The sequence below is a fragment of the Meriones unguiculatus genome, chromosome 6 (genome assembly GCF_030254825.1).
Source record: "Meriones unguiculatus strain TT.TT164.6M chromosome 6, Bangor_MerUng_6.1, whole genome shotgun sequence".
NCBI classification, from domain to species: domain Eukaryota; kingdom Metazoa; phylum Chordata; class Mammalia; order Rodentia; family Muridae; genus Meriones; species Meriones unguiculatus.
In genome coordinates, this window is record NC_083354.1 from 98,026,640 (window position 1) to 98,054,247 (window position 27,608).

The following is a 27,608-nucleotide window of genomic DNA, read 5'->3' on the forward strand; positions in this document are numbered from 1 at the left end:
AACTAAACAGAGAAATGCTGGAGCTAACTGATGTTATAAACCAAATGTTACTTACATATATTTACATATTATTTCACCAAAACAAGAAAGAATATACCTTCACCTCACCAACTATGGACCATTCTCTAAAACTGACCATGTATTCTTGCACAAAGAAAGTTTAAACAGAAACAAATAAAAAATAAAATCCAAAACAAATAAAAAGAAACAAAGAAAAAAAAAAGAAATAATATCCTGCATTCTATGTAAACACAACAACAGAAACAATAGAAAGCCTACAAACTCATGGAAACTGAATGAAAAATGGGCCAAGACAGAAATTAAAGACGTTTTATGAAAAAAAAAATTTAATACAAAACATACCCAAACTTGTGGGACACAATGAAGGTGATCTCATACTAACAACGCAAGAGCACACCTGAAAACTCTAGAACAAGAAGTAATCACACTCAAAAGGATTAGAAGGCAGGAAATAGTCAAACTCATGGTTAAATTCAATAAAATAGAAAAAACAACAGCAATAACAAATACAAAGAATCAATGAAACACAGAGTTGGTTCTTTGAAAAAAAAAATCAGTAAGACTGACAAACCTTTATCCAAATTAACCTAGAGGCAGAGAGAGAATATGCAAATTAACATAATTAGAAATGAACAGGTAGCTATAATAATAATAATAATAATAATAATAATAATAATAGACACTGTGGAAATCCAGATAATAATGCCGTATTTTATAAGCACATACTCCACTAAATTGGTAAATATAAAATAAATAATTTCATACCATTAGAATAGTAAAGTCAAGATAAGATAAAAATTGTAAACAAACCCCTAACACTTAATGAGGACCAGAGCTGTCAGATTACCCTAGTCTCCTGGTAGGGATGGTTTTGAGTCACTCTGCATAGGTGCTGGGAATCAAACTCTCTTATCTGCTGAGCCATCTGTCAAGTTATCATTTATGAGACAGAAATTTTATTATAATATACAGAACTTTTATTCTCATAAATAACTGGTCTAGGGGCTGGAGAGATGGCTCAGAGGTTAAGAATGCTGGCTGTTCTTCCTAACGGTCCTGAGTTCAGTTCCCAGCAACTACATGGTGGCTCATAACCATCTGTAGAGAGATCTCGTATGCAGGTACACATGCAGGCAGATAGCTGTATAAATGATAAGTAAATAAATCTTTAAAAAATAACTAGTCTATGTAATTTCATCTTTTAATGTATTGAACTGCTAGAAATTATACTTAATTCCAAGAAATAGTTGGCCTTCTTATTATAACTACATTCTTTTGACATTTTTATCATACATGAGCTACGAATAGAGAAGGATATGTATTAATACACATTTCCCTCCAACGAATAGATGAATTTTTACAATGTATTATATTATATGCAAATTCACTAAAATACTAAGTCTTTGCACTAAAAACTACGTATGTCTCTGTGTGTCTGTCTCTTGGGGCTTTTTTAAAAGCTAGGAGAATGGAATTAAATATTTGTTTTGAAAAGTCAAGAACCCATCAAGAAAAATTAGCCAAATCTATAAAACTGAACAAGAAGCAGGAGCTCTCAGTTATGCCTTACTCTTGCCAGTGGAAGCGGGACCCCAGCAAGCCTACTGGGATTTCCTATGCTCTCACCCCAGCACAGAAGGTCTTGTCCTCTAAATGAACTGAAATTCAGATCTCGTCTCTGGTGAGGTGGAAAACAAAAGCACCGCTGTGGCAGGTGCAGTAGGGCCCAGCACCTACCTACCTACCTACCCACCTATCATCTATCTATCTATCTATCTATCTATCTATCTATCTATCTATCTATCTATCATCTATCTATCTTTCTATCTAGAAATAGCTAGCTATTTATTTTCAGTGTCCAATATCACTAGATTTTACACAGTAAGAGACAGAGAGTGGCATCGCTTCTAGATCACCCCAGTGGATTCAGCTATGTGCACATCACCTCTAATTTACCTTCATTGGTCTCTGTTTCTCACATGGGTCCAAGCTCATTCTCCCTTTATCTGCTTTCTGTCCTGCTCTCAGGGTGACGTATACTGTATTTGTCCACCAACAGACAAAGAGTTGACAACTTCCTCACATCCTCCTCTCTGGGCTCTTTAATTTATGAATTTTTATAGAATATTTCCGGTACTTTCATTACATCTGGTCAACATTTCCTACAGCCACGTGAAGGTGAATTCAATAATAAATGCCTCAATATAAATTAGTGGGTTTTTTTCCTACTTAAACTGTTATAAGTCTTTAATATCTTGTTGGACGGGCTGGACTGATATTCAAAGATAAAGAAACCTCTCTAGAGAAAACAATTAAGATATTCCCAGATGGGGAGACTGCAATGATCCCAACAGAAACCTCCTCAGGGCCTCCTAAAACTTCCAATTTGAACCTCCCATCTACATAGATATACCTTCTACTCCTTTCTGCTCTGTTAATCGGCTATTGTGTGGACCCATAAGTTAAGGGTGCTACTTCACAGTCAGGCAATGAAAGACTAATAAACTGCTGACATCCTCTCCTCTCTCTGGCACTCTGCTATTTTGTATGAATTCAATATACACTTAGAGAATGAACAAAGGAATGACAAAATGACTCTGTGCTAAACAGACCAATAACCAAGAAAGGTTACAATGTGTTTCTACTGAGTATCAAGCACATAATTGCTCAGCATTGAACTATGACAAGCTGGAAAGTAAGAATTATTATTAGGTTTTACAGATGAAGATTCACAGCCAGAATGTGAGAATACCATGTACGTCTCTCACCCCAGAATATAAGTTGGTTGTTTTTTCATCAGGCTGCTGCATTAGCGTCACAGTTGTCTCAATTTCCTCACCTATTTGTTCCCTCTTGTTCCAGCATTACTTTTTTTTTTCACACTTCTTGTTTATTTGGTTGAGTATTCTAAAAACATGTCATCCCGCAGATTTCCAGTGCCCTAACTCCAGGTTTTGATTTCTGTTTCCCTTTACTTTTGCCTTGTGAGTGTGACTCACTCTCACCTGCTTCTGTTGTCCATTTTAAACGTGGGTAAGAGTTACATCATTGGGAAAAAAAAAGTTGCCATCGTCTGTTTTGAAGTGTCAGGCTTTGGGAATCTTCTTTGCTATAAAGGATACGTGACTAGAGGTTTGCAGCACTGACTCAACATTCGTCCTCCATGGTAGTGATCTCAGCTCTGACATCCTACGTTCCTCTGTATAATTTCTCTAGTGCATGGTTTCAGGCCACCTCCAAACTCCTTGGATCTCAGTGGCACTGAGCTGGACACTGGCAGTCTCATTTCCAGTACAGCCAAAAGCATGGATATTGGAGTGTTGGCGTAAATTCTACATGGCTTAAACATTAAACCTGTGTCATTGTGATAGAACATACCAGTAAAAAGTGTCAGCAGAAGCCTATGTAAAACTAACTATATTATTCAGGTGAGGACATATTTCTTATTTCATACTCATTTTCAAATTATAATAATACAAATTTCTTGAGATAGTGGCACAGGTAGGCTGCAAACTTCATTTGCGTAAATGCTTACGTTACAATGCAAATCATTCCATTTCTAGAGAGAAGGTAAAATGCTTATCTACCTCCAAATGCAGTTTCCTTTTGAAGTTTCTTAGTTATTATTATTTTTAATGAATATGGGTGCTTTGCCTGCATATGTGTCTGTATACCATGTGAGTGCCTGGTGCCCATGGGTATGAGAAGATGGCATTGGATCCCCTGGAAGTGGAGCTACAGACAGCTATGAGATGCTTTATGGGTATAGAGTACTGAACACAGCTCCTCTGCAAGAGCAGTAAGTACTGAGCCATCTCTTCAGCCCCAAAACATTACTAATTGACATGTCAAATAACTCACATTTTACACTTTCAATCCTTGTCTTTCTCATTCTTGGAAAGCTGTCAAATGTAAGGTAATACTTATTCCCTAATTTGGTGCTACCAAAACTAGCTTGAAACTCTGACACCCTGAATAACACAGTAAGAACTCTCCAGTGCTATTGACCGCAGGGTTATGACCTGCTGATGTGACACTACATTGCAATGAATCTAATTCATCTCCACATCCAAACCTGCAGGCGAATCACATGTTTCCCTAGGGAAGTCAAACAGTATTCTTAAAAGCCCCTTTCCTTAACCCAGAAGCTATCCTCAACTGATAACTGCCTACAAAGGGAGAATTAGTTCCTTCAACAGTCTCATTGTGTGTACAAACCAGGCTTCATGCCCAGCAAAAAAACCCCGCAAGGGCATTTTTAGGTGTGTTTGTTTGTTACACAGTGCTTTATCTGGGCTTTTTTTTTCCCTCCTTACAGAACTTTTGCTTATATATTATGATTTCTGAATCTCTTTTTATGTTTTTTTTTTTTTTTTTGTGTGTGTGTGTGTGCATTTATGTACCTCTCAGCATCTGTGTGCGTTTCTTTAGGGTGTTTGTTTGTTTTGTCCTGTTCTAGTTTTTTTAATAATTTTAATTTATTATTACTTATTAATATGCCAGTTTGTTTTCTAATAAGAGAAAAAGAGAGGGTGAGAATTTGAATGGATAGAGAAGTCGGGTGTTTGAGAAGGAATATGTTAAGGGGAAAGTGTAATCAAACTTTATTGCATGAAAATAATTTATTCCTTATAAAATTTTTAATATGAAATTCTACTGTTTAAATATTTCTAAAAATCCCATTGCTTCATTTAGTAAACGTTTCCAGTGGGTAATTGCTTTATCACTAAGAAACATTTTTTTAACTTTAAGTAAAGTCAGTTTGCCTAGAGCAATCCCAAGCCCTCTCCTTTCCCTGTGTGTCCTGCTAAGAGTCAAATTTAAGAATAAATCTTCAAAATAGTGCCCTATTTATTGAGCTGAATCTTTCCTTTATTGAACACCCCATTAAAATTTCCATGAGCATTTTACCAGTTTCAGGGTGTTTGACTAGTGTGAGTTTTTGATGGATACTGGGTCCTATAAGATTCTAAACATTTATTGAATTAATAAAACATGTTCATATGGATTGTGCTACAACATCATTTTTTTTTTCTACTCAACAGTTTTAATTCAGGTTAGCCTGTATTGTTTAGTATTTAGGAAGTTTAAAATAAAAGTTATAAACACTGCTATGAATTATTAGATGGTTTTAAATCTTCCACCTACCACCAAAAACAAGAGTTTTATGCTGGAATTATACCAATATTTGAAAGCTGACAAAATCTGCCAAGTTGGCTGCATTCCTTCCAAAAGATTCCTTTTCTCTGTGTATAATTTATTCACTTTACATCCTGATTGTACCCCCTTCTCTCAGCTCCTCCCTCTTTCCGCCTTTTCCCCTCCCGGTACTGTGCTCTTCCTCCATATTCCTCTCTGTCTGTTATGTTCCTGCTTCTTTCATAGCCAAGACCAGTATCCTGGCCATGTTCATTCCCCTAATTGCTCCTTTTGCTCTTGACTCTTCCAGATGGCTCTGGCTCTTCTTTCTCTCATATCTACAACAAAAACATCTGCCTTAATCATACATACGACTGAACGGTTTTAAGTTTAGCTTATTAAATTATGATATAAGAAATAATGACAGGTTATAATCATTATTCTTTTAGTAGTCTATTCACCTCATCCTTTGTTTCCTGATACTTAAACTATTTGAAACTTGTATGCATGTATATATGCATACATGCATACATATATATTTTAGAACTTATTAACCATTTTTCTAAGGTACCTGGAGGTTGCTTCACTGTGAGTTCCTTAATTGTCACTCTCCAAAATTGCTGCAAATATTTATATTATTGTTATTTAAAATGAGGACACTAATTCCCCAAACTCCTCATTAACCCTTCTGACATTCACGTTTCTAAACAACTCTCAGATTTTCAGCCTAGTCTTTTCTCAACATGGCCATTCTGCTTCCCTCTCCCTAATTTCTCACCTGCAATAAATGTCACCGCAGAATTCCAGGCTCTCATGTGCATCAGCTCCCTTGAACCTCTGCTGCAAACCACATTCTTCACGAGTAATCCACAATTTTCAGTTCTCACCTTCCATTTTGTACAATTATATGTATATATTCATACATATACAATTCATGTATATATGTATATATGAAACCTCACAGTTGTGAATGATATATCTTACTGGTCTCATGTGCAGAAATCTTTGTTACTCTGTGGGACACATACATACAAGCATGCCCACTATTCTGTCTGCCTAGCAAAACTCTAAGAGCCTGGGAAATTCTACAAATTTGACTGTAAGGTAGTTTGCCCCAATATTTGATTTTTTTCTTTATTTACTGTGAAATAATGGAGAGAAACACTGATTTATTTAAAAATTAATAAAATTCATTAAAATAGTGTATGTACACCAATAAAATGGCCATTTTGGGCTATATTGAAATTTTAAGAAAAATCAAGAGAATTAAAAAAAATATTATTAATCCAATGGGTTCACAAAAACTCTCAAAATTAAAATAATTAGGAAAGCACAACTCTCATTTGATTTGTTCCACAATATCTACTACTGTTTTCAACTTAACACTGTTTAATTTGGTGAAATAATTCCAATTTGCTTAAAATGCACAAAGTCCTTTTCTTTACAGAAGCTTTTCAGTTTTCGAGATCCCATTTATTCTGACAGCCAACAGACTGGGAAAGGATCTTCATGAACCCTCTATCTACAGAGGCCTAATATGCAGAAAATATAAGGAACACAAGAAGTTAAACACAAACAAAACAAGTAACCCAATTAAAAATGGGGTACAGAGCTAAACAGAGAATTCTCAATAGAGGAATATCGAACAGAAGAGAAACACTTAAAGAAATGTTCAATGTCCTTAGTCATCAGGGAAATGCAAATCAAAATAACTAATGAAAGAAGGGGGAGATAGTAATCCCTGAAGGGAACAGGAGTTGCACAAGGAGAGCAACAGAACTAAAAATACTGGGCACAGGAGTCTTTTCTGAGACTGATACTTCAACCAGGGACCATGCATGGAGATAATCTAGAACCCCTGCTCAGATATAGCCCATGGCAGCTCGGTGTCCAAGTAGGTCTCTAGTAAGGGAAACAGGGACTGTCTCTGACTTGAACTCAGTGGTTGGCTCTTTGATCACCTCCCCCTGAGGGTGGAGTAGCCTTGCCAGGCCACAGAGGAAGACAATGCAGCCAGTCCTGATGAGACCTGATAGGCTAGGGTCAGATGGAAAGGGAGGAGGACCTCCCCTATCAATGGACTTGAAGAGGGGCATGGGTGGAGACGAGGGAGAGAGGTTGGGATTGGGAGGGATTGAGGAAGGGGCTACATCTGGGATACAAAGCGAATAAACTGTAATTAATATAAAAAGTAAAAATAAATATTTAAAAAAAATTAAGCCTGAGATTTCACCTCACACCCATCAGGACAGCTAAGATCGAAAACTTAAGTTACAACACATGCTGGAAAGGATGTGGAGAAAGGGGAACTCTACTCCATTGCTAGTGGGAATGTAACCTTGTACAACCACTTTGGAAATCAATCTGGTGCTTTTTCAGAATATTAGGAATAGTGCTACCTCAAGACCCAGATATACCACTCCTAGGCATATATCCGAAATATGCTCAACTATGCAGCAAGGACATTTGTTCAACCATGTTTGTAGGAGCTTTATTCATCAATGCCAGAATCTGGAAACAACCTAGCATGTACCTCAGTGGAGGAATGGATACAGAAATTGTGGTACATTTACACAATTGAATACTACTCTGCTATTAAAAAGAAGGAAATCATGAAATTTACAGGTAAATGGTGGGAACTAGACATGGTCATCCTGAGTGAGGTAACCAAGAAGCAGCAAGACACACATGGAACTGTGCTCACGTATAAGTGGATATTAGACATACAATATTGGATAAACACACTAAAATCTATACTCCTAAAGAAGCTAAACAAGAAGGAGGACCCTAAGGAAGATGTTCAATCCACATTCAGATAGGCAAATGCAATAGACATTGGAAGTAGGAGAAGACAGGAACAGGACAGAAGCAAACCACAGAGGGCCTCTGAAAGACTATCCAGCAGGGTATCAAAACAGAGGCTGAGACTCATAGCCAAACTTTGGGCAGAGTGCAGGGAATCTTATGAAAGAAGGGATAGATAGAAAGATCTGGAGGGGGAAGGAGCTCTACAAGGAGACTAACAGAGCCAAAAAGTCTGGGTTCAGGGGTCCCTGCATAGACTAATATTTCAACCAAGGACTATGTATGGAGAGAACTTAGAACCCCTGCAGAGATGTGGTCCATAGACTGTGCAGTCCAAGTGGTCCCTAGTAAGGGGAACAAGGCCTCTCTTTGACATGAACTCAGTGGCTGGCTCTTTGATCACCACCCTCTGGGGGATATAGGAGGTTCCACTTAAAATAAGGGAAATCAACCTCTCTCCCTTCAACTGATTCTACACTTACAGTCTGACGAATGCTGTGTCAATTATGGGTTCTATTTCCTGAAATTTTGCTTGTTATAACATTAGGGATATCACTGATTTTACTAGGATCTTCTTGTCATGTGAAAGACAAAAGTGCCACATTATTCCTCATTGTGAATTAGTAGTGTAACTACTGCTTATAGCTTTCAGGAAGCATTGGGGAATATTTCAAATGATACCAGTGTGCCTCAATATTGCTGGAAATAGAGAAGTCTAACTATTGTCTCGTGACTCTAGTACATCACACATCTACTAGGTATGTACCAATATCCTTGGTGTTATTTTGCTGGGAATGCCAGCATACATTGCAACAATAATATCTTAATATCTACCTACTATTCTATCAATAGTCACAGCTTCTAATTGTCGCCATTTCAATGTGCCAAATACTCATTTTCTTATTCATAATGAGTATATTGCATGGGTTTAAGGTTGTTGGCTTACATTTGTAGTAAGTGATATTATATAGGAATCCATTCCTTATTTCTAAGTAAACCAGCTGTGTTGAGCACTTCTCTTTCAAACTGTAAACATTCATTTTATTCTCACCTTCAAACCAAATCTAACTAACCTGCATACAAAATCCATGTTCATTTTCTAAGAAAACCTCTTTCTAACACGTATGCTTGGTCACCCGACAGCTGTCCAGTCTCATGGACCATGTTCTGTCAGAATGTGTTTTACAACTCATCTTCCCTACTAGTCAACAGTTCTCAGTGGTTGGTTGACATACATGACATTATTTCTGGTTTCCTGCAGATCCCTGTTCCAGATGAAGCACTCAGTAGATGTTGGCAGAGTGGATGAATGAGCATTTGCCACTAAACCCTGCTCTAATGTTAGATATCACAATTGCTTAGAATAATATCCCCTTCCTAGGTTGCTCTCACAGAGAAATATACTCAGTATATAACGTAAAGTTGGTTCTTCTTTAACATATACATTTCAATAGTAATCATTATTCTAATTTTACATACTAGCCACATATTTGTGATGATATGACCTAGGCACATCTGTAGCATCCCGAATAAAACTTTGATCCATCTAGAACTGAAAGTTTTTCCCTGAAAGCAAGTCCAGCAAGTCATATTGTGAGTTTAACCATAGAAACTTTTATAATGAATCACTAACCAAAAGTAAATTGAAGCTGAAATCTCTCTGTTTTGTTAAAGAGAAATAAAAAAAAATCTGACTCCAGCTGTTGGCTAAGCAACCCCTTCCAGAAAGAAGACTCCCCCTCTCTCTGCTAGGATGGGAGGCCTATATGGCAATCAAGGTGGAGAACAATTAGGAGGCAAAAGTGATTTAAAGAAGACTGAATCATATGTCTGTGAACACAAAATATATAAAATATATGTACAAAATATATGTAAGGAATTCCTCAGTCACACAAATGAAGACTTTCATAAGAGTCTTTCTCACAACTAATCAGCATTACTCTTAATATAAAAACATATCAGGCAATCTAGTGACAAACATGCATTTATTTTAAAATTTATAATCTCATATTCCTGTGTGATACCCAAAACCATTCAAGTAGGAATGACATTGTACAGGAATGGGTACTGGAGAGATAAAGCAGTAGGGAAAGAAAGGAAGGAAGACCTGAGTCTGTGAATCCAAAAAACACACTGGAAAGCTGAGTATGGGGGTATGTGTAACTCCGGTGTGAGGAAGAGACAGATTCTTGCATTTTATGGCTAGCCAATCTACCAGGAATGGCAAGTACTGTGTTCAAAGAAGATATTCTATTTCAAACTATAGGGAAAAGGCAGAAACCAAACCAAACCAAAAACCATCTAATTTTGGCTTCTGGCCTCCACAGGTGTACGCTCAGGACATGATCTTGTACACAGGCTCACACGTGTGAAAAACATACATTCATATGCAAACACACACCAAAAATGATATTTTATGACCCTTTTCCAAATACAACTGTATAAATATATATGTCTCTACAGAAGGCTCATGCACATAAAATCATTACATAGTACTCACTGTTCAACCTTTTCATGGAAACACTGTTATCCCTCTAAATGGTTCTCATTCCTACATTTTCAGCAGTTTGAAATCATGTTCATGCCCTGTTTCACACCTTGCAATGTGTCTTAGCATACTCCACAACTAAAGAATGAATCACACATTCAGAGTGACTCATTGATTAATCACAGATTTGCATTTCTAAAAGTAGAAACACAATGAAAATTTCCAGCTATGGGAAAATTATCAACATTGTCACAGCTGGAGTCTATTTCAGTAGAGGAATAGATTTTAGGAAAGTACATGTCATCTGTCTGTGATTGAGGAAAGTGTAAGAGAATGTGTACATTGGGAATATTTGGGTGGTAGGTGGTATGTGGGTAACAAAAATGAGTCAAATGCAACTTTGATTTGCAGCACAAAAGGTACTAGGAATAGGCAAATGTAAGTGGGATATATGCACGTAAAATTAAGACATTACAAGAAGAAACTCAACAGAGCAAGTAAAATGATGAAGAAAAAAATTGCAGAAGTTCAGTTCAAGCTCAGAAGACAGTCTTGGAGGGGACAGGAGCTCCATAAGTAGAGCAACAAAACCAAAAAATCTGAGCAAAGGGGTCTTTTCTGAGACTGATACTCCAACCAAGAACCATGCATGAAGATAACCTTGAACCCCTGCATGGTGTAGCCCATGGCAGCTCAGTGTCCAAGTGGGTTCCCTAGTTATGAGAACAGAGACTGTCTCTGACATGAACTCAGTGGCTGGCTCTTTGATCATCTCCCCCTGAGGGGGGGGCAGCCTTGCCAGGCCACAGAGAAAGATAATGCAGCCAGTCCTGATGAGATTGGATAAGCTAGGGTCATATGGGGGGGAGGACCTCCCCTATCAGTGGACTTGGAGAAGGGCATGGGAGGAGATGAGGGAGGGAGGGTGGCATTGGGAGGGGAATGAAGGAGGGGGTTACAGCTGGGATACAAAGTGAATAAACTGTAATTAATAAAAAAATTAATTAATAAAAAATAAAAAGAATAAAGTCTGAGACATGGTAGATATTTAAAGAATGCTTGCCAAATTTATGAAAATTAACGGGGAGAACTATGCTTGTATGTACTAATAAGTGTACTTACCAAATTACTTACCATTGCAAAATCTAAAATGGTAGAATGGTTTTAAGCCTGAGCACTTCCAGATGCTGACAAACCCTGAGGAACTATAAGAAGTTCCAGCAGGTAACTAACCAATTGGAAACTTATCAGGTGGGGTTCTTGGAGATATTTTATTTGAAATATGTTTTCTACTAAAGTAATTTGCAATCTGTGTGTAGAATACAAGGTGTGGGTTTTCCAGTCAGCTAGGTGTGTCCAGGTGCTAACCTTGCTGCCTATGAGATAAGCAACATGGCTTACATTCTAAACCCATTGTTTCCTTTTCTGAATAGTAAGCGTCTAACCTATAGGTTGCGAGAAGCTGACAGTGTCAAATGGTAGTAGAGTACACATCGAGAAAGCTTTGCATCCATGGCTAGCAGGTCACAGGTTCCATAGCATGCGTTGATGACCACCTGATCATGTTTCATGCTTCTCAACAGAACACAGTAGTCCCCTTTCTACTTTACCAGCAGTTAAAAAAAAGTGTAAATGCAAAGTAGCTCTGTTTATCCTATTTATCTACTCTTCACTACCTGCTAGTAGAGAAATTATTTAAAAAATTTTACACTCAATTTTCTATCTTTAAGGTGTGCAATAAAATGGTACCAACATTAAGTGACAGTTAAAATACTCTAATTTTATTTGTATGCTGTTCTTGGGTTTTAAAGTGCGTTTAAATATTTTTTATGTCATTTATTAATTCTCATTGTTAATTTTGTATTCATCACTAGTCTTATTTTCTCAATATTTTCTGATTTTTTGTTTCATAGCTTACACTTCAGTCTCACTCTCACATACACCCTTTGCCCTTGTAACTTCTCCCCCAAATAAAAACAAACAAACAAACAAACAAACAAACAACTACATCTTGTCATGGAAGCTGTAGTGTGTTGCAGAGTGTTCCACAGTATACCCCACTGTCCACACATCTTCATTTGCAAATGTTCATTGGAATGAGTCAAATTATTTTCATAAGTCAGAAAGACAGTACTCAGTTTCACACCTCGCAAGGTGTGTAAGCATGGTCTGTTTTGAGGCCTCTGGCTTTGGCCACACCATCAATACTGGATCTTTATCGGGACTCCTCTCACTTATCCTGTTGCCCTGTGTCATGGAGATCAGTCAGTCTTATTTTTGAAATGAAGAGTGTGCAACATAAAAATGTCACTTGTGAAAAAAGCATCGTGGCTATTCAGAGGTTCTGAATAGTAAGGTTATAGCCAGGAAACAAATTACCCAATAACAAAAACAGGAGGACTTACTCCTTTACAATTTAAGATGATGTTTGTAAGATTAGAATTGGAATAGTAAATCAGAAATGGGACGATCTGCCCCATACCCCCATGAATAAAGAAAGAATCAATTTAAAAACATATTGGTGGGTAACAATTGGATAGCTCTCCCAATTTAACTTGCTTTAAGGTAGAAAAACCAAGTTCCCACACACTGTCTCCCTGTGGGTGAGAGTCACAGTAGTCCATATATCGCTGTTGAAATTAGCTATCACTGCATGGTGGGAAATTAACTTCTCTAGGTCACCTTGCAAGTGCTAACTCCCTTTCCATTCAGTTCCTAGGAAAATAAATAATGGTTTTATTTCTCATATAAACTGAAAATGTAACCAATGTATTTAAAATGCAAAAGGCTCTTGTGAATGTAGGAGACAGTGCACATGTCTAGACAATATAGTATTAGACAAACTATTGGCTATAGCTTATACACTGTTGGATGAAGTTGTGAAGATCCACATTATGCAATGGATACCAAGAGCAATGGAAGCCAAAATGACTACTTTGAGAAGAGCTAAATAGGTCAAGTCAAATGAAAAAAAAAAACTTATAAAACAGGGTGAAAATTACATTCATATCATGAGAGAGCATTAGAGAGAACTGTCTAAAGCTGAATTAGACTACATTCAGATATAGCCATTGAGTCAAATTCTAAGGATACTGTAGGCAATGTTTCAAGTGCTGATTCATTAACAATAGAGTAGAATGAACATTCTATATCACTAAGGACTGTAAATGTGATAAGTCATATGCTTCAAGGTTCCCAAATTCTGTAAGAATAATCTATCAATGATCAACTTTTGAAATGGAGATCCTCCCATTACAAAGTTCAATTTTAAAATAAATAACCTGGACATGATAAGCTAAGCCCTAAATGGGACATGTATGCTGTAATTCTTCCCACCAAGACGTAAAGAAAATCTCTCAAAAGAGAGGCAAAGATTGTAAAAGCCAGCAGTTGGGGAAGTCTGGAGCAAAACAGTGCTATTATTTGATTTTTGTTTGTTTATATATATATATATATATTTGGCCATGAGAGAATTTCTGTACTTACAAATTAAAACAGCTAAGGATGCCTGCATAAGACTTGCACAAGGTAAAGCCAATCGAAATTCTAGCATGTGTGGAGGAGGAAGAGGACCTTAACCCCACTCCTGAGTTGGACTGACATTTAATGGATGTTGTGGTTGTGTGTTATAATGGATGGCCACATAAATGGGCACAAAGGCAGCATTAATTGGTATTTTTAAAAGAAGACGAAGAAAGAAAATATTTAATTGGAAAAGGGACACTAGGGGCAAATCTGAGGGAAACTGTAGGGGAGAATGGTGGATGAATATAATCAAAATACATTGAATGCATGTATAAAATTCTCACTAAAAATAAAAATATACTGAAATAATAAATGTCAACAATAAATTGAGTAGGGGACTTAATATAAGAGCATAAGATCATTATTGATTTTAGAAAAATGACATTAGGGAAGTAAATTTATAATTCCTTTCTCCCTCAAGAGACAAGGCCTCTAGCCCAGTCTAGCTTTGATTTGTCTATGCATTAGAGAATGACACTGAACTTCTAAATCCTTCTTCCATTAATCAAGGGCCGGGACTACAAGTGTATACAACCACACATACTTTGTCTGCTGCTGGACTTGGGACCCAGAGCCTCCTGAACAGTAGGCAAGCCCTAATGGATCTCCAGCCCCATGCCTAATTAAACATTTCCTTAAAAAATAAGTAACTTATCATATTCAAAGTGACATTAAATAATAATTCAGTGTTCCATCAATCTCATGGGTCTAGCATAAATGAACATTCTACCTTATTGAAATACTACATCATACTTAAATATGAAAAGATGAATACCTGAATAAATAAAAGGGAATAGTTGGTAATAATTATTTTTCATCTTGTAATATGCTACTTAGAGTATACTTTCAAAGACCCCATACCTCTTTACAACCCTTAGCTCCACTGTTTATAACCAGTCATGCTGGCATGGTTCAGCAGAGGTTTTCAGAGCACAGATTTGCTTCTTCCAGAAGAAAAAAGAGGGCTAGAAAAAGCGATTTCTTCTGAGCATAGAAATAACTTGTATTCCTCTGCTTCAAAAGGTTCTCCAGATCCTGCTCCCAAATTATAATATTTCAGTCTACACAAATGTGCTTCTCCTTAGTTACTCTTCTCTATTTTATACTGGAGGGTTTTATTTGTATTTTGCTTATTTGGAAGTATTGTCACAATACTAATGACAAGGGGCTGCTTGTTATAATGAATGGAGTAGCACTTTCATTATTGTGCCTTTGTAACCTTTACTGGTGCTGTGCTTTGAAAGAAACATGCCCAAGGCTTGATTTTACTTATTTCCCTGCTGGTAGGTTTACTGAATTCTTTATTTTCATACCCAGCAGATGAATTTAGTATTATGTCAATTATAAACAATATATATTGCAAAAGATATTCTTTACAGCCACAAAAATAACTTGAATCTATAGACAAATGTTGTGACAACTTTCATTGTACAAAAAGCCTTGCAAAGTATTGATCAAAAGCAACTGCTTATAGTTAGATTTCTTTTTTTCTATTGAAGTTGAACTTGAAATCTGATAAGCATTTCAGACCACAGTGAATGAATTCTGGAGTAGACTGTGTAAGGGAAGGAATGTAGAGATCATGAGGTCTCAGGGCAGTGGCCACAGCTCATACAGGGCTTCATGCTATCAGTGCTTGGGTGCTTGAAAATAATTCTGAACACAAGATATAACATTCCCATGTTCTTTACACTATGAAATATAGGTGTGTGTTCTTGGCAAAAGAAATCAAATGCTCAATAAAGGGAGTTGTAAAAAGATACTTGTTGAAATAGCTTCAATTGTGTTGGGAATTCCAGGCAACTACAGGAGTGTCTGAGTACACAAGCTATGTAAAATCAAGTTCGTGATCAGGTTTCCTTCTAGGGTGTTGGGTGACTCAAACAAAAAACACTCTCAAACTGGTGGACCTCTCTCATCTTCCCTGAAGAATACTTCAGACAACAGAGAAAGATGGATCCAATTTGAAGTACAGACTCCAGGAACAAATAGTGAGGGTTATGGAGGAACAGATGATTAGAAGTTGGCTTAAGAACACATTTAACAAAAATTAGGACATCATGGCTTCACCAGCAACCTCCAAAATCAATGGATATTTTAATTCATCAGAATCATTGGAAAATAATTTTAAAGCTACGTTTCTCTAGTTATTAGAGGCACATAAAAAAGAAATGAACAAATCTCTCTAAGAAATAACTACACAGATGGAGGCAAATAAAGAGGAAATGAACAAGGCTCTCAAAGAAACACAGGCAAATACAGCCAAACAAATAGAGGCACAAGTAAAGCTACAATTAGTGGCATATAGAGAAGAAACAAACAAACAAAAAATGAAGGCCATCATGGAAAGAAAGAAAGAAATATACTTTCAAACAGGTGAAGAAAAAGGTGCAAGACATAAAAACAGAATTAGAATAAAAAAAGAAAATGCAAACAGAGAAAACCCCGAGGCTGGAGAACTTAGAGAAAAGATCAGGAACCACAAAGGTAAGCATCACTAATAGATTACAAGTGATGGAAGAGAGAATCTCAGGTGCTGAAGATAGAGTTGCAGAAATTGATATATCCGTCAAAGAAAAAGCAAAACCAGAAAGGTTCCAAACACAAAACATCCAAGAAATCAAGGATGACATGAAAAGACATAATTAAAAAAAGAATAACAGAATAGACAAAAAAAGAAGAATCCAGGCTCCATCGTTCAGAAAATATTTTCAAGAAAATCACACACAGAAGCAAATTTTCCCAACTTAAAGAAAGAGATGTCTATAAACATACAAGAGGCCTACAGATCACCAAATAGACTAGACCAAAAAAGAAACTCCTCATGTCACATAATACTCAAAACACTAAATCTACAGAACAAAGCAAAAATGTTAAAAGCAGCAAGGGAAAAAGGCCAAGTAACATATGAAGATAGACCTATCAGAGTCACACCAGACTTCTCAATAGAAACTATGAAATCCAGATGGACCTAGGCAGATGTCATAAAGACTCTAAGGGACCACAGATGCCAACCCAGACTACTCTACCAGATAAAGCTTTCAATTAACATAGATGGAGAAAACAGAATATTCCATGACAAAACTAAATTCAAACAATCTCTACACAGCAACCCAGCCCTACAGAAGACACTAGAAGGAAAAGTCCAACCTAACAAAATCAACTATACCCAGAAAATACAGGATATAGATACATTCATAACAAAAAATTAAAAGAAAAAAGCATTGAAACACAGTAACACCACAATAAAAAGAAATAACATTCATTGGTCAACGTTATTTATCAACATCAACAGATTCAACTCTTCAATAAAAAGACACAGCCCAACAGAATGGTTGTGGAAACAGGATCCAACATTCTGCTACATCCAAGAAATACACCACTGCAACAAAAATAAACACTACCTCAGAGTAAAGGGATAGAAAAACGTTTTTCAAGCAAATGGACCCAGAAAACAAGCTGAGGTTGCTATCCTCCTTTATCCTATCAGATAAATAAACTTTCAACCAAAATTAATCAAAAAATATGAGGAGGGGCACTTCATTCTCATCAATGGAAAAATCCACCAGGAGGACATCACAACTCTGAACATCTATGCCCCAAATACATGAGCACCTTCATTTGTAAATGAAACATTATTAAAGCTTAAATCGCACATTGATCCCAACACCTAAATAGTGGGAGACTTCAATACCCCACTCTCACCAAGGGACAGATGTTGGGAGCCTCTCCTCTGTCAGGCTGCTTTGTTATTTAGAACTCAGTGGAAAAATTGCTTTTACCCTGGCCTCAGTGGAGTCAATGATAAGCTGCTGAGTCTATCTCCTTTGGTTTGAGAGAGCAGTTGGTATGTCTTATTAAGTACACACCTTTTGTTTGTGTGAGGATCACACAGACAGGTGATCCAGGTAAAGAAGTTTTGACCTCCTTGTGAATTCATTCCTTATACTGAGTTGCTTTTGCTCAGACTCAACAAAGGGATTATTGAAATATAGCAAGACAACTACTGTCTACTAGAGCCCTCTAGGAAAGATCCCATGCGTTGTGTGTTGGTTTATTAATTTTTTCTTTCAATCCTCACTCCCAACTCAAGAACCATTCAACTCTGTATGGGGGCTCTGGCAGAAAGGTCATCTAGACAGAATCTAAATCGGGAAATTATGACACTTACAGAGGTCCTAAATCAAATGGACCTAATAGACTTTTACAGAATTTTTGACCCAAACTCAAAAGAGTATACCTTCTTTGGAGGTACTTCATCAGTACCTCATGAAACCTTCTCAAAAATTGACCATATAGTCTGGCACAAAGCAAGCCTCAGTAAATACAAGAAGGTCAAAATAATCCCTTGTATCCTATAAGACCAACATGGTCTAAGATTTCAACAACAAGAAAAATAACAAAATTAACACATGGAATCTAAACAACTCTCTTCTCAATGACTCAAACTCAAACCAAACTCTACTCAGTTTGGTCAGGGAAGAAATATAAAAAAAAAAAAAAGAAAAGAAAGAAATTAGAGACTTTCTAAAATTCAATGAAAATGAAGGTACAACTTACCTAAACTTATGGGACACAATGAAAGCACTGCTAAGAGGAAAATTCATAGCAGTAAATGCCTCAAGAAAGAAGTTGGAGACATCTCATACATGCATCTTAATGGCACACCTAAAAGTCCTAGGAAAAAAAAGAAGCACCCAAGAGGAATAGACAATTGGAAATAATCAAACTCAGAACTGAAATCAATGAATTAGAAACAAGGAAAACAATACAAAGAATCACTGAGACCAAGAGTCATTTCTTTGAGAAAATCAACAAGACGGACAAACTAACTAAAAGCCAGAGAGAAACCATCCAAATCAGCAAAATCAGGAAAGGGAGATATAAGGACAGACACTGAGGAAATCCAAACAATCATTAGATCTCACTACAATAGTCTATATGCCACAAAATTTGAAAATCTAGATGAAATGGGCAATTTTCTTGATAGATTCCATTTACCAAGATTAAATCATGATCAGGTAAATAAACTGAATAGTCCTATATCCCCCAAGGAAATAAAAGCAGTCATCGAAAGTCTCCCTTCCAAAAAAAGGCCTAGGGCAAGATGGTTTCAGTACAGAATTCTACCAGACCATCAAAGAAGAGCTAACTAAAATTCTCTTCAAACTATTCCACAAAATAGAAACAGAGGGAACCTTATCAAATTCATTGTATGAAGCCATAGTCACCTTGACACCAAAACCACACAAAGACCCAACAAAAAAAAAGAGAACTTCAGACCTATTTCTCTTATGAACATTGATGCAAAAATATTCAATAAAATACTTGCAAATCAAATCCAAGAACACACAAACAATATCATCTACCATGACCAAGTAGGCTTCATCCCAGGCATGCAAGGGTGGTTCAATATTCAGAAATCCATCAATGTAATCCACCATATAAACAAACTGAAGGAGAAAAACCACATGACCATCTCCTTAGATGCTGAAAGAGCATCTAAACATTTGACAAAATCCAATACCTATTCATGTTTAAAGTATTGGAGAGATCAGGGATACAAGGCACTTACTTAAACATAATAGCAACAATATACAGCAAGCCTTTAGCCACTATCAAATTAACGGAGAGAAACATGGGTTGGTGTAGAGGGATTATAATCCAGCAACCTTGCTACTCTGGCTGGAATACAGACATTCCTTTAGCACACATTTTTTAAAAAAATTCTTTATTAATTATATTTTATTCACTTTGTATCCCCCCTGTGGTTCCCTCCCTCCTCCCCGTTCCAATCCCTCCCTTCCTCCACCCTCTGCATGCATGCCCCGACTCAAGTCCACTGATAGGGGAGGTCTTCTTTTCCTTCCTTCTGATCCTAATCAATTAGGTCTCATCAGGAGTGGCTGCATTGTCTTCTTCTGTGGCCTGGTAATGCTGCTTCCCCCTCACAGGGAGGTGATTAAAGAGCAGGCCAATCAGTTCATGTCAGAGACAGTCCCTGTTTCTATTACTATGGAACCCACTTGGACACTGAACTGCCATGGGCTACATTTGTGCAGGGGTTCTAGGTTATCTCCATGAATGGTCCTTGGTTGGAGTATCAGTCTCAGGAAAGACCCCTGTAGCACACACTTTTAATCCCTCTGCCTGGAATACAAATATACCCTTAGTATACACATTTAGTTCAAAACAATGAAGGTAAAATTAGTTTGTAGATGGAAGTACTGATGTTTGATGTCTGAAAATGATATTTCATTGAAGGTCAAAGTGACAAACCAGAGAAAGATTTGACAGAATAAGTCAACGATAGGATATGCCCAACTTTCACAAGAAGAGCAAGGAGAGAGAAGATAATTGGGAGAGGAGGGTGTTAATGAGAGACAGTTTTATCAGGAGAGTTTTACAGAGGCGGGTTGTAGAGAGAACAAGCTAGACACAGGGAAAGACCAAATGAGTAAGTCGCAGATAACATTTTAGGCCCCTAGATTACGAGGAGGCTAGAAGCTTCCAGGATTAGCCCTAGGTTAGCAGACAGAGGCAGTAAGCCTCCAAGAAGACAGGCAAAAGGATACTTTTACAGAGTGGATGTGAAGTAACAAAGACATTGTTCACAGTGGAAAGCAGCAAAGATAGGTGTAATAAGTGATGGATAACTAAGGTAACAGATATGCAAATGAGCACATCTTTAATCATTCAACATTGCTTACCCATTCTAACATTATTGTGAACTGTATAATTATGTATGAATACAATTTATTAAAAAGTAAGAAGAGACCAACAGAGCCATAAAAACTGAACCCTGGGGACCCTGAAAACAATAATACCCCAAACAAGAACAATGCATGGAGCGGACGTAAAGCCCTGGCTCAGATATAGCCCATAGACTCAGTTTCCAAGTGGGTTCCCTAGTAAAAGGTGGGGGAACTTTCTCAGGCATGAACTCATTGGCAGGCTCTCTGATCACCTCCCCCTGGGGAGGGGGGTTCAGCCTTGTCAGTCCACAGAGGAAGACAATGCAGCCAGTCCTGATGAGACCTGATAGGCTAGGGTCAAACAGAAAAGGATGAGGACCTCCCCTATCAGTGGACTATGGGAGGGGTATAGTTGGAGATGAGGGAGTGAGAGTGGGATTGGGAGGAGATGAGGGAGGGGGCCACAGCCAGGATAGCCAGGAAACAAATTGAATAAATCGTAATAAATGATAATAATAAAAAGGAAAAACGTAAGATAAATTTAAGATACAAAATATGTCTTTAATATGTATACCAAAAGCAGTTTAAAGCCATCAGGATAACTGACGAGGCGCTAGGCGCTTACTCCTGCTGCCTCTGCCTTCCTACACAAAGTATTTAGAGTGCTGTATTTTTAATAAATCAACATATTTTTAAACAGAGAAGAAAAAAAATTATTAAAATTCAAAGTGAAATCATTCTGTCTCTAGCTGATATACAACAAAGTTGACCACCATCAACTCGGAGATTTACAACTACTTCTCTTCTGCCTTATTTTGCCCATACTTAATTATCATTGCTCTGGGATCATGGTTTGAAAGCAGTAGAAAACATGTATTACAGAGGATGCAACTTCTATCTCCCCCACCCACACTCTTACAGATGCTTCTAGAAATTAAAATTTCAGTTATTCAAGGTTGTATTAATGACAATACAATCTTTACGACAAACTAACCCATTCATATATATGTATATAAATATACATATAATTATAAATGTTTATATTTAAATGTAAATATACATATAAGTAAATATATTTGTATGCATAACAATAATAATTAAAGGAAAAGATGTCATGAATTTGGAAGGGAGAAGAAGGGGCACCAGGGGGTTTGGAGTCAGGTAACTGGTGGAGTGATATATAAATTTCTCAAAAATATTAAATTATAAAGCTTCTAAAAAGACATATTAATACAATTATTTTTAGCACTAAAAAGAATTATAAGCCAATTTATTTCAAATTAGACAAGTTGGGCCTTTTCTGTGCATCAACAGCTAAACAACTGCTGTGTCTCAGTGTTTGTCACCTCCATTTACCTTCACCCTTTTATTTAAGCTGTAACCTTGTCTTATCTTCAATTAAAAACAATTCTGGTTGTCGACAGCTTTCTTTTTATAGCGTTCTTCTAGCAATGGAGAATTAAGAAAAAGAAAACAATAATAAAGGGATGCAGAATTAGTTCACAGACAGCTTTACAATGTTCCTCTGTAGGATGCAAGACTGAGTACTCTGAGTGCTGTTTTTCCAGTTTTACATTATTTGGGTGAGTCATTGCTGAGCTAGGAAGAAAGGCCTCAGTGTCAGGACTGATAAATCTATGCTTTTCAAAGTGCAATGGATTTGTATCCAATACTCTCAGCAAGCAGAGCACAGCTTATCTGTGCTGGGGAAGGTCTGCTAAAATCCCACAGATTGTAAGAGGCCAAGAGAACTAATATATCATACCATTATGAATATAATTTGCTAGGAATATAAGCCTATCAACAGTAAATATCCTCTGTACATTTCTGTAAGGGGATTTTCTCTGAATTTCTGTACAGAGTAGTCTATAGAACTTTAAAATACACACCTTTGGCAGAAATTATGCCTTAACACCAGAATTCACAACATCAATATAATGATTCCCCTATTTATAAAATAATTTCAATTCTTTGCCTCTCTGATGACCACCACATGATCAATGTCTGAGTAGTCTATTACTTTGCATAGTTTCTGTGCACTTGAGGAAAACAATTTTGCATAATTCTGCCATGACTTCTAGTTCAGATTTTCAATAGTAGCCAAAGCTGAATGCTTTACTGGAACTGTGCTTGTCCAGAGAGTACACAAAGGAGCAATACACAGCCACAAAAATACGAATACCCACACACCAACCATTTATTTTTCTATGATAGACTGCTAGACCAAAGGAAGACAGAAGAATGTCCCACTAGACCTTACAAACTATCATTCAGGGATGCAGAGGAAATGCACAACGTCACATTTTCTGGCTAGCTAGACCCACTGTGCCAAAGTCAGCAGTGACTGGACTGGCAGCAAAACCAGGTGCTTGTCTATAACAGTGAGATGGAACAGAGGCTTTGTTTTTCACCATCACTTGAAAATAAACATCTACTGCAGTGATTTCTTAGACCTTAGAAACTCATTCCTCTTAATACTGAGGATTTCAGGTTGCTTCTAAAAATTTTGGAGTGGTGTGTTCATTATTACTCTGTTATCTCAAACAATATAGAACCCTTAGACAATTATTGGGCCCTATGTTTTACTGTGCTGACACCTCACAATTCACGAGTTAGAGCCTTGCTTTTCTTACAGTGGATGTCTTTGGGAAGATGGCCTTCAACTGAGTTATGAGCATTATTGCCTATGTTATTATTTTTAACTCCTCTCCCATTCTTTAAAGACCTCCACTCTGATTTGACACTCTTCCTTTTCACACACACACATACACACACACATTTAACATGATGGGTGTATGGTGCTCCTGTAGAGAAGAAAAAAAAAAAAACATTTAAAGGGGTAGAAGGATGGGGCAAGAGATGGGAAAGGAAGACTGCAAAAATGAATGACATACAGAATTGTTGAAATGAAAGCCATTACTTTCTATGCTTATTTAAAAATGAGTAAAATAAAATAAAAACGAACACCCCACTCTGTGGATTCTTGTCTATGTAACTTTCCTGATAAATAAAATGGAAATGTGGGCAAATTTTGTTTCATAAGGGTTGGTATAATATTCTTGTGGAATGTACTGTTGTTCATTCAAATGCTGATTTCTCTACCCAGCCATCTGGTTTCAATCCAGACATTGCATTTTGATGCTTATTCTAAGCATCACCTGTCTCAAGTTTGTGTAAACACGCTACTGTTTGTTCTCTGTGTTGTTAATAAAACAACCAGCCCCAATGCTGAGCAATGGAGAGAATAGGGTGGGACATCCTGGTCCAGAGAGGAGTAGGAAGCCAGTATGAGAAGGAGGGGAGAGATCTGTATACCAAGACTTGGAATAATGAGGAGGGTCTTGGAACCAGGAGGAAAGATGAACTGGAACTAAGATATGACTAAAAGCAAGTATAATGGGTAAAATCTGAATGGTAAGAAACTATGTGGGCTTGGAGTTTTAGGATGGAGTAACTATTGTCCAGCATTGTGCTCTAGGTTAACTAAATAAATCCTAGTCCCTGTGTGGTGATTTGGGTATATAGCTGGGTTTGGAATAACTGCTGCTCTTAATTAAAAGATAAATTAATAGTAAATATTAATATGCCACAACACCTATGACTATAGTTAATGCTTATATTTTTAAAAGTGTTAATAAAAGCTGTAAATGATGGAAGAGTTGAAGGTGTCATGCTATCCTTAAAATAACAAACTTTTTAGAGTAACAAACACAAACTTAATACTGACGCTGTTTATGAAATCCACAGCTTTCCCACACTCCTGTTTACAATTCTAACAAGGAATAGTTTCACATTTTCTTTTGCGCTCAAGTGAGTTGTGATAATTACCAGCTGTATATAAGTTATTACAGTACCCGCCATGACATTTGGGATTTAGCAAATGCTAGTGAATGTCATCCTTTCTTTATATTATCCCCTCCCCCCTTTAAGGAAAAGTTGATGGTGACATGTACAAAATCATACAGAAAAGAAAATATTCATGCATTTAAAAGGTGAGTGGGAAATCTTTCCCAAGCGTTTACCAGGTGTATCACATGCCTATTTACAAAAGTAAGGAAACTGTCAATTTGATGAAGTACAACTCACAACTCATTAGTGTTGAACACAGAAGAAGCATTCCACATCAAAAATGACTGCTGAAATATTCACAATTACCAGCTGCTCAGAAACCATTTTATATGGATAAAAAACATGTCACATTTAATTTATCAGATGCTCTCTGCTGTCATACTTTTCTTTCGTTCAATGTACTGAAAAGTTATAAAAACAATTTCAGTCTCACTGTAGCCATGTATAGACATTAAGAATAACACAAATCCATTATCCTCCACAATGTAATTGTGTCTACATGGATGAATAATCTTCTGTAGCTTCTTCTCACTCAATACTGAATTAAAAATTTCTTTAAAGATATTTGAATATACAACACTCAGTATCTCTGTTAAAAAAGAAAGAAAGAAAGACTACTATTTCAAATACAAAGCCAGGGAACCACACTCAATTCTGATGGTAGGTTCACTGAATGAGCTAGCATTATTAATGCAATTTCTATAGTAACTATAATAAGATGGAAACATCATCAGAAAAATAATGTAACTTTAAATTTCCTTACAGTATTGAACTAAGTCAAATATGCACTCAGACACTTGTGGAAATAACATGTGTGACGTGAATTTCAAGCTTTTAAGAAAAAGACAACTGGTCCCTCTAGCCACTGTCTATACACTTAGGTCTCATGGTGTAGCTCCAGAACCACCATCACGTTTCTGATACGCCATCTGTTTCAGCCTTTCTGTCTAGGCTACCTCCATTCTTTTGAGAATCCATCCATCACACATAAATGGAATATGGGGAGGGACAACTACCCTGAAGTCCTTTTGAAAAGCTACATAGAGACCTAGTATTGTAGATGCTTCTTAAAATATATACATATATGATAAGAATTTAAATGGAGGTGACATATAATGGGGGAGAGAATGCTCCAACCCAACATTGTTAAATTGGCCAAGAATCTGAGACTACATAGGTCATTGGCCCAAGGGATAAAACCTATGCTAATAGTCTGCTAAAGGAACATAACAATAAAATGACTCCCCTAGATCACTGTATATCATTCACCCCACATCAGAGAAGCTTCTTTTTTCAGTAGATGAAAATTAACACAGAGGTCCACACTTAAAATTATTTTGAAAGAGACATTGAAGTACTCAGCCAGAAATGACGTTTCTCTCACCCACCCTTCCCTGTTCTCAAGGCTCAAGAATATATATGGAAGAGGAATTGGAAAGATTAAGAGCCAGAGGTGTCAGATGACTGCAGTGAAACAACATCTTCCAGACATAACAAGGCTGATTCAGATCTGAGTTCATAGACACTGGGACAGCATACAAGTTCAAAGTAGACAAAACCCCATCACTGAAAAGGGGAGGTAAACACCAACTCCTACCCTTAACCAAGAAACTATTTTCAATTGATAGCTTCAGGGAAGAGTAAAGTCAGTTTTCTCCAATAGAGTGACACTGAGTGTATCAATTATACTCCAGGGAAGACCACATACGCAGTAGTAATTGGCTAACACAAAGTGGACTACATATTTTTCTGTTATTTTTGTTTTTTCATTTTGTTTTTGGTATATTTTTGTCTCAATGGGATTTTTAGTTTTTAAATTCCATTTTAGGCTTTTGTTTAAGACAGAGAACATGGAGTTGAGTGAGTAGGGAGCAGAAGAATCTAGGAGGAGTGATGAAGAGGTAAGAATAAAATAAAAAATATATTGTCTGAAAATTTTTTAAAAAATAAAAGTCTTAAAATGCACTAATTGATTGGATTGACCTTTTTCAAAATTTATCAAGCATAGATAATTGCTAAGTATATAGTAAAAAACCTAAATTAAACAAGTAGATAGGGAAGAGAGAGAGAGAAAGAGAAAGACAGAGAGAGAGAGAAGGAGAGAGAGAGAGAAGACAGACAGATGATAGTGATTGAATGTATGGATAAAACACAGATCCCCTCACAAGAAAGGATTATGATGTCAAAGACCAATCAGTGTGCATGTGTTAGCGGCTACATTTATCTCTCTTAACTTAGTGATCCTGTTTCTGTATATGAAGAACCTGCTCTCCAGAGCTCACCTAAATGGTAAGTGAGCATCATTTCTGCTCAGCTCTTCAGTTCACTGGCCCAGGCCTGTCATGGACTTTATAAAGGGCAGTCCTCACTGTCTGCACTCAGGGACAGCTGCTGCTGTGTTAGTGGCTCATTTTCAACTGTGGGTAGAAAATGTTTAGACATACAGAATAAAAGAGAGACACACTGGTATCATATCCCAGTGACAGAGTACTTACTAAGTGTTCACAGCAAGAGTGAAATGTACTTTTCTCCTTCTTTATCAGACTCTTCTCCTAAGGTGTTCAGAACCAAGACTAACAAGGAAAAGAGGAGAAGTAGAGGTAAGAGAATTTCCAAAGCACACAGTAAGTAAAGAACAGTCAGTATTCTAAATTGTTCCCTTTCCAACTGTAACATCCAGTACAAATAGGTACTGACAGTTGTATCATCAATGTCCTCAAACATCCCTGAAGTAAAGGCTCACTCTCCTGGGTAGCACCACTGGCTATAGGGGAACCCCTAAAAGGTTGGAGTTCACAGAGAGGTTGTCAGGTCATTGAAAACATGTCAGCCTAAACAATTGTTACTTCAGAATACAAATGATACTAAAAAGAACAAACTCTACATTAAAACAGTAATAATTAGAGGATAAAAGTGAAAGTAGGAAAGACAGAGTTAAAATATGTTTTGTGATACTGATAACAACAGAGAGCTTAAAAAAACTTCTTCTACATGGACCACATCTGTTACCAATAATCAATATTTAATTATTTATAAATAAATAAGAATTTTTCTGTCAGGCTTGATGAATTCACATGCATCATCTA

The 27,608-nt window shown here is 36.9% G+C and overlaps 1 protein-coding gene across 16 annotated transcripts in view; it reads right to left on the bottom strand.

Moving 5' to 3' along the window:
- The window catches only part of Ralyl (RALY RNA binding protein like), a 755,733-nt gene that overhangs the window by 571,768 nt on the left and 156,357 nt on the right, over positions 1-27,608 (bottom strand). For 4 of the 16 annotated variants that reach the window (XM_060385777.1, XM_060385768.1, XM_060385774.1 and 1 more), the window contains one exon: positions 27,018-27,095. The exons of the other annotated variants lie outside the window; for them this stretch is intronic. The gene's annotated coding sequence lies outside the window, so the exon portion shown is untranslated. The remainder of the gene's footprint in view (positions 1-27,017; positions 27,096-27,608) is intronic. 16 annotated transcript variants of the gene reach the window in all.